Source organism: Octopus sinensis, linkage group LG7 (assembly GCF_006345805.1).
Source record: "Octopus sinensis linkage group LG7, ASM634580v1, whole genome shotgun sequence".
NCBI lineage: Eukaryota > Metazoa > Mollusca > Cephalopoda > Octopoda > Octopodidae > Octopus > Octopus sinensis.
The window spans coordinates 59913231-59923230 of NC_043003.1; the positions used below are offsets into that span (position 1 = coordinate 59913231).

Sequence of the window (10000 nt, forward strand, 5' to 3'; positions counted from 1 at the left end):
TACACACACACACACACACACACACACACACACACACATATATATATATATATTTGCGTTGTGTGCGCTCAATTTGTTGTGTGTATGAAAGTGCGACAGGAAAGAAGGTGCGCAAATCAAAGATGCTAAAAGCAAACCTGACCAAAAAAAAATCTTCTCGTTTTTGGAAGTTCCTCACAAAATTCCATCGATATTCACTTCAGTCACGTGACCAAGTTTTCCGATATTTTCTAACATTGACGTATTTATTCTATTAATAACAACAAGAGGTATCCATCCGGCCCAAATCTACCCAAACATTTTATTTCAGTTACTCAAATTCGAGCCGCTATAGTCTTGCACCCTTTCCATACTTTACCACCAAGTTTCCTTCACTTTCTTACTTTTCTTCCTCCCCCTTCTGTTGTCTATGTGTTCTCTCCTTCGTTCGTTCTGTCGAGTTTCTTTTTCTCCCTCCTACCCTTCATCATCATCATACTTCTTCACCAATCGCTCACTCATTCTCTACCAATCGCTCACTCTCTATCAATCTAATTACTCATACACATATTATACAAAGACACGCATACACTCGTGTGCGTGCACACACTCATATATATGCCTTTACCCCTTTTAGGTTCCATCGCAAAGGCTGTGGGCATAATGGGGCACTATCCCTGTATTTATACACACAAACACACACACATATATATATATTAGAGAGAGAGAAATAAATGGATACATACACATGTATATTAAACATATTCACATTTAAAACACGCAAACACATACGCACTAGCGCAAGGCAACACACACACACTCGTCACTTTCTCCCCGGTATCCTCCGATTCTATCTTATAGTCTTTCTTTCTACTACCTCTCCGACCATAACTCACTGGGAGTTACTTAGTTACTCATCTCTTCCCTTCACTCTTCTCCTCCCTCCACCTCTGCACCACACAGAATTTTTTTCTCTATTGCTTCTCTTTCTTTCTCTTCTATTTCTCTCTTAATTTCTCTGTATCTGTCTCTCTCTATCTCACACACAATGCATAGTTTTCTATCTCCTCCTCCTCCTCTTCATCCTCCTCCTCCTCCTACAACTCATGAAAGCTTTCCTCCTCCTCCTGTTTTCTCCTCCTCCCTCTTTTGACTCTTCCTCTATTCCTGCGCCTCTTTCTTCCCTCCAATAAACGCTCTCCTCCTCCTCCTCCTCCTTGTCATTTTCCCCCTCCTCCTCCTCCTCCTCCTCTCCCTTTCTTCACAGTCTCTCTCTCTCTCCCTCTTCTCTCCTCAACTTGTGGCTTGGCAGTAGGAAGGAATATTAAAAGCGGACTGACAGATTTTATTTTATAAAAGCTAGCAAGCTTCTTATTTCTTCTTCCAAAGCAAGATTTTGAAATATGTTTGTTTTTGGTTTTCTCCCCAATGCAAAAAGAATGAACAAGGCTTGTTGTTATTACTATATCCATGCGTTTGATGCTTCTTATTAGTAATGTGTCTCTTCTCGTCGTCGCTATAAACGAAGTGGACCAAAGAAAGAAGAAGAAAAAGAAGAGGAAGAAAATAACGCGAAAGAAAGAAAAGAAAAAAGACGGAAAATGACAGAGTGATTGAGACACAGAAAGGAGTGAATGAAGAAGGGCCAGCCAAGTATATAAGGAAAGAGAAAAGTTTAAACTGGAGAGATAGGGAGAAAGTGAGAGAGAGAGCGAGAGAGCGAGAGAGAGAGAGGGCGAGAGAGAGAGAGAGAAATATAGATATAGCAACAGAAGATACAATATTCAAAGAGAGAGAGAGAGAGAAAAGGAATTTATTTAAAAATCACTTTTTCACAAAATTAGAATTTTTCTTATGAAATTATCAATGGAATTTAAGAAAATTAACGAAACTACAGTAACCTGAACCATGTGCCCGAACTGACAAAGAAACTAATAATAATAATAATAATAATAATAATAACAATAATAATAATAATAATAATAATAATAATAATGTTTGTGGCAGCAACAGTAACAAAAACAAAAGCAAGAACAGCAAATTCATCAATGTTACCATCTTCATCATCAGCATCAGCATCATTATCATCGTCATCATTATCATCATTATCATCATCATCGACGACGCCATCTATAAATAACAGTGGAAGTGTGAGGAATATAATAACGGAAATCATTTTTTCCATTGCAACATTGACATATCAACTGCTCTGAACTATAAATAATATCATATATATATATATATATATATATATATATATAATATATATATATATATATATCTATATATATATATATATATATATATATATTTGTGCGTACGGGTTTACGTGAATTTGTGCGTGGTGTAAGCGTATGTATTTTAGACACCTTACTTGATTAAACGGCGTATGAAATTTCCGACTGATAAAAAAAGAAAACAAGGAGAAAAGAAATAAAAAAGAAAATGGAGTTGTCGACATTATATAGCCTAGCCAATTGGATATCCCATTTACTTGAGATATATCACTAATTTTGATAAACTACCATAAAAAAAGGAAGAAAAAGGCTAAATTTTTAAATATATATTTTTAATGCAACCGAACAGATTTTAAAAATTGTCATAATTATTACTGTTTTGAGAATCTCCAATTTCCTTCTGTCAAAGTTCTTTCACCAGTTTTAATATATTTATATATATATTTTTAAGTTAAATATTATTTATTTTACTTTACTTTAAATTTACCTGTTTATATATATATATATATATATATATATATATATATATATATATATATATATATATTATATTATATATATATATATTATGCATACATACATACACACACCGACACACTAACATTTCATTATGTCATGTTTTCTTTGAAAAAATGAAAATAGCTGATGTACTCTGAAAAGAACTCCGATGATATAAAAAGAAAATAACAATATAAACCAAACATCACTGCTGATTTTGTTATATGTATACATATATATATATACACACATCATAAATAGTTATAAAAATTTCTATAGCGCACCTACCTGCATCTACCTAACGTGCACGCACGTTCGTATCCATGGCTTTGTTGCCTATGCATAAATAGATCACTATATACAGATGGCGTTGAATGTTTAATAATTTTCCTGAAAGAGCAAGCAGACAGGCAGGTAGACAGAGACAGAGAGAGACTTACAGGCAAGGCAAAGCAAGGCAAGGCAAAGTGAAGTAGACTGACAGACACACACGAAGAAGAGAAACATTTATTTTTGCTCGAGCTGAGAAATATATATATATATATGCTTATATATTATAAATGAATGAATCTACGAAACCAGTCTCAAATCTACTATTTGTGCTATGATTCCTGGAATTTATTACCATGTTAGTTTGGAGCTGGACTATTATCGTTATTAATAACACTTGCACTGGAACCAATATTTCTAGTGTTTGTTACCGTCTATATACGGAGATCAAAGCAACTAACAAACATATTGTTAGGAGCGTATTAAGCATTCTCCCTAATGAGCGAATATACGGACACCAGTTACTACGTTACTCAGGTAAGGAGAAAGAAATCGTGCGAACACTTCCTTCGGCGACCAAACAGAACGACCCCTTTCGTTCCTTTCAATATATTATATGTTTTCTACACTATTCTTCAGATACATACATACGTACGTACACATACGCATATATGTATATGCATACATATTTATATATATATATATATATATAATATATATATATATATATATATATATATATATATATATATATAATCTTACCGTGCTAGAAAATCATTCTTTCGTTTTTTTGTCTGTCTTTCATTCATCATATTTCTTTCTTCTTTCTTTCTTTCTTTCTTCTCTTTCTCTTCTTTCTTTTTCTTTTTTCTTTCTTCTTTTTCTTTTCTTTTCTTTATCTTTTTCTGCTTCTTTCTTTTTCTTTTTTTTACTTGTGCTTCATTCTTTCTTTTGTTTTATTGTTGCGGTGAAACTAGTCCAGATTCTTCCTTTAAATATGCATCAATTTATCACGATGAGCTAGATAGAATTGGCAATGTTTAAGTATCAGTTTGAACAAATTCGCCGAATGTATGGTTATATGCTTGTATGTACATACGCACGTACGAATTTATGTATTCATGTATGTATGCGTGGATGTGTGTATATAAGAACATGCGCGCGTGCACACACACACACACAGACACACACACATACACAAATGCATACATATATTACTCTAGAGAGTACACCTTCCTAAGTTATATTTTCCAAGTAAAAAATATCAACTATTTCTTTATATATACATATGTATATTGCCCCTAAATAATAACATTTTTCATTAAATTACCAGCTTTATGTAAATCACTTTAATAGATACGAAATCGATATCTGGCTAATTTTTTCCTTCCGCTTCCTTTTATATTATTATTATATTTATATTTCATTAATTTTTTTTTTTAATCAATACATTTAAGAGTGATTAAAAATCGGAAATTCTTGTAGGCACAATATATTATATTTCAGAGAAATATATTAATAGATTTGATATTTGAATAATTTTAATGATACCGGTTTATATAGGAATAGATGCAATGGTTTAATGTTTATAATACGGGACTTTCTATCGATGTATGGATAAGACTTAAAAATACTGAAATTTATTTGTTTGAATGCGCGATCGGGTCTGTGTGCATATACTTATGTGTGTGTGTGTGTGTGAAATTCAAATATATAAACGTTTATATATAATATATATATATATATACACGAGCGCACACACATATATAATATACACATATATAAATGAATATATATATATAATTAATCCACCCCTACAAAAAAAAAAGGTAGGAAAAAAAAACAAAAATCCAAGTACGTGGTACTTGCAAGGTATTAGCAGATTCTCGGGGAAGGAAAGAAAGGTTGTTTTACGTTTCGGCAAAGCTCTTCCTCAGAAACAGGAGACAGGGAAGTCGAAGAGAAAAGGAAAGACGGAGGAAAAAAATCGCCAACAATCCACATGTAGTTAGATTTATATATATATCTATATATATATATATATATATATATAATATAATATATATATATATATATATATCAATAATTATATAACACAAAGTACAGCACAAACATATACGCCATATATAAGACTGATATATATATATATATATTTAGATATACGTTGTTATAATGCACACCTAAACGCATCCATATTCATGCACATTTATATATATATATATATATATATATATGTATATGTATATATGTATATGTATATGCATTTGTACATATATACATGCGTATTAATATGTATACGGGTGTACATACATATACTCAAACTTGCATGCACATAAATATACGCATACACACACAACACATGAATATTTGTATTCCCTAAAATTTCATTAAAGGATTAAATTTACTGGTAATCACTTTTTTCTTCCTTCAGTTTAATTAAATTCTCAATTTAGTCTTTACAATAATTAAGTCATCTCTTGGATAAACCGTTAATCATTCGCTTGCTGTAATAAAATTTTAAGGAAAATTTATGCAAATTAGTTTCCATAAACAAACTATTATAAACCTTTATATGTTTATTGTTCATTTTATAGCTTTTATTTTCCGTTCGAAGACTTAATTCTCCTATTAATTTGAGAAATCATTGCAGAAAGTTCCTCTTCAAATCCTTTTAACTAATCATCGATCTATTATTTGGTTGATTGTTCATTGAGTTCTCGTTCAAAATGATCGTTTATTATCGCTGTTTAGAATTCCTCCCTGGTGTACGATAATTATTGCCATCTGTGACTGATAAATTGCGATGAATGGCTAACTATAAAGCTATGTTTTACACGCACATAAAAACAACGACAACAAGAATAATATTGGTTTGAAATGTTGGCACTAGACCAGTGATTTCGTGGGTGGGATTACACGTTAACCAAGTGCCCAACTGGTACTTATTTTATCGACCCCGAAAGGATTAAAAAGTAAAATTGATTTCGGCGGAATTTGAGTCCAGAGAGTAAAGACGGACGAAATGTTGCTAAGAATTTTCTCCTGCGTCATCATCATTACCACCACCACAACAACAACAACAACCACCACCACCACAACAACAACAACAACAACAATTTTTCTAATATACACAGAAGGCATGAAATTTTCTGGGTAGGGTTCTGTCGATTTGTTCGAACTCACTACGTGATTGCTTACTAATAAAAATTGCTTCAAATTTTAGTAGTGCAAAACCTGCAGTTTAAAGAGAGGATGTTTGACGATTTCTTCGACATCGGTACTCGACTGGTTCATTATTGTATTGAAGGCGGGGCAATAGAAAGCATTGTTGACTAAAGAGGGATTTGAACTCTGAATATAAAGATTAAGAACGAAAGCCGCAAAGCAATTTGCCGACGCTGTAAAATTTTGCTAGCTCACGGTCCTTTAAGGTATGCGGGTAATTTTGTACAAGACGGGCATGGTTTGAAAATAAATGCCCCTGGTATATTGCCTGTGCGTATGAATTATGCTAGCGGCATTTGGGCGTGGAATACACAACATTATACATACACACATAATACATAAATACGTATATATCATATATATATATGTATATATATGTATTAATATATATATATATATATATATATATGCATATATATATATGCCTATATATTTATATTATATCCTATATAATATATCCATATATTATGTATATAATATTTCCATATATATGTGTGTGTATAAATATATATATATATATATGCATATATATGGATATATATATGCATATCTATCTATATATATATATATGTGTGTGTGCATATGTATATCTATATATATATATAAATGCATAATTATGTATGTATATATATATATATATATGTAGAGAGAGAGAGAGAGAGAGAGAGAGAGAGAGAGAAGAGAGAAAGAGCGCAGACACAGGCATACACACCCACACATGCAGACGGTAAATAAAAGGTGAGATTGTTTATATGATATTCCATATATTTTATTACATCATCTTACATGCGTTTTATTAAAGAAGGGTGGTAATTTGTTGCATTCTATAGATTTAATAATTACATTTCAATAGACGAACATACACACACACATACACACACACATATACATGCATACATACATACATACATACATACATACATACATACATACATACATACATGCATGCATGCATGCATGCATGGGAGGATGTATTTTATCTTATTCTTATTTCTTCACTGCCCATAAGGGGCTACACACGGAGAAGACAAACGGATTAAGTCGATTATATCGCCCCCAGTGCGTAACTGGTACTTATTTAATCGACCCCGAAAGGATGAAAGGCAAAGTCGACCTCGGTGGAATTTGAACTCAGAATGTAGCGGCAGATGAAATACCGCTAAGTAATTCGCCCGGCGTGCTAACGTTTCTGCCGGCTTGCAACCTTGTATTTTATTTTATTCTGTCGGTTAATCTTTGCAGGAAGATGTGAGCATGATTCGAAGTTACTTTTTTTCAATGGCGTTCTAAGATCCCGGCTATTTCCTCCAATCATGAATATGACGATGGCCGTCATTGTTTTTCTCTGTATAGGAAGTGATACTATACTTTTGAATCAACCAGTCTATTATTATTGGCACCAATTTTACCGACCCCTGGAGATGGAAATAACAAAGAAACGTACAGCTTCTGGCCATTTCAATACTTAATGTCGAGGCTTTGAAATAATACCCTGAAGCATCCAGTACAGCTGTTACCTTTCACTCAGCCCTACTAACAATACGCATGATGATGATAATGATGACAATGATGATGATTGCAAACGTGAATGTAATCACGATGATAATGATCATGATATATGTGTCTACGTGCGTGCGCGTGCGTGTGTATGCAAATGTATGTAGATATGTATATATGTATATATATATGTATATGTGTGTACATAAATTTATATATATATCCATATAAATTTATATATATATGCATATATATATATATCCGTATATGTCCATCGATATATATATATATATATATATATAGGGAGAGAGAGAGATAAATGGCTAGATTGATCTACACATATACACCCACCATATACTATATATATATATATATATACACACATATATATATATATTATAATACGACATATATAATATGGTATATATATATATATATATATATATCTATGTTATATATATATACATATTTCTTTATGTCTATATATATATATATTACTATATATATATATATATATATATATATATATGTATATATATATTTGAAGAAGATAAACATGAAAGTGTATAATCTACTATCGAGGAAATCAACTTGTTTTAAATAACTGAGCGAGAGATATATAGTAACCGTACGGGCAATATTGAAACGATTAAATGGTTAGGAAAAAATGCAACTTATGTAGAATATTAACGAAACGCCCGACTAAATAATATATGACACACACATTGTTTTACAGGGAGCAGAACGTCTTATACATTTAGTCTAATTCAGTTACACAGAACAGGAAACTCGGGGGATTCCTATTGTTCTGAGTCTTTTATTGTTATTTATCATTCTATCACTAGCTGCATGTGTGAAAATTCTTCGGTAATTTTGAACAATTTAGGATTGCTTGTAGTTTAGAGATAGCTACAAAATACTTCATTTCTTTTGACCTTTATTTAAAATTTTTGAAGCGCTTGATTTTTGAGATCCTGTAAAATCAACATGGGCCGTGGGGGGAAGTGACAAGCTTAAGAAAGATCATCTTTGAAAACTAAATTCATTGTTATACACTTGTTGTCTCTACAATCTTAAGAGATGTTATCGTTTATTTGCATCTTTATATCAAAAGAGCAAACTATCTTAACAAGTGAACAATATCAAAGACACGGCGCACAGGTAGTGAAAGGCTTCACAAATCTGAATGCGCTTATAAGAAATAAGACAAAGTGGCTGAGCTGAACCTACAGTCTTATTGAGTACTATACTGACCTGTATATTCTAATAGGAAATGTATAACGATTATATACCATAATTTGTTGAAACAGTATATTTATCAATCGTCATACAAATAACATAAATACTGTAAAATGTATGTATAATCGATTATGTCACCGTTTGTTTTGTAGCAGAAAAAATTTTATCGATTACATATATTATCAGAGAAGGAAGGCGATGAATTGGTAGTTACTAAGGTATCGTTTATAGTGTTTCATAGTGTTTCTTTCCTTCCGACTTCATTCACCATGAGTTTAAAACCCGTGGGAGTCAACTGCGCCGTTCAGTGTTTTGGGACATAACGAAATGACCTAACCAAAGTGCGAGACACGCAGAATTGTTAGAGAACAAAATGTGATACTTTGGGAAATATATTCCAGTTCTTCCGCTTAGTATCTCCGACATCATTTTTGGAGGAAAATGGATTCTCCAAGAATCGGTTAACGGTAACGGTAATAGGTCTCTTGGCTGAGAAGGAGTGAGGCGTTGATTGGAGCAATATTTTAATCGCGTTAGCGCAAAATACTGAGAAAGAATGGTTGGACCACCAGAAAAATGCGTTGTGGTATTTTCGGTATGGGCATTTACGTTCTGGGTTAACATCTCTTTCAGCTCAACTAATTTTATCTTTCGTGAATTAGTAAAATAAATTTCCTTTATAGTACTAGTTGGGTTGTACTACCACCTACGAAAATATGGAACTTTTACTATTGTTTTCTAACTTTGGTATAACACATAGATGGAGCTGATTGATACTAACATCTTCAATTGTATCCACTCCCATTTTGAGTGGCACGTTGGGTGGTCCTTCAGCAGTTACAGTGGCACATTAGTTTCTTTCTGTAAGAAGCGTTGGTAATCCCTCACTAAACACTTCTTTATTTCTGAAGAAAAAGGGGACCGTCTGAATTGTGTACCAGGAGTCATTTTACAACTCGCTGTAGCGATAGATAGATAGATAGATAGTGAGAGAGAGAGAGAAGGAAACAAAGGAAGTAGGAAAGATAGAAAGAGCAGAGAAAAAGGGAGAGAGA

At 32.5% G+C, this 10000-nt stretch overlaps 1 long non-coding RNA gene across 1 annotated transcript in view; it reads right to left on the bottom strand.

The window, feature by feature from the left end:
* LOC118764254 overlaps window positions 1-10000 on the bottom strand; it is a 38049-nt gene that overhangs the window by 4495 nt on the left and 23554 nt on the right. Inside the window, exon 2 of the long non-coding RNA XR_005000055.1 lies at window positions 3003-3149. This is a non-coding gene — a long non-coding RNA (uncharacterized LOC118764254). The remainder of the gene's footprint in view (window positions 1-3002; window positions 3150-10000) is intronic.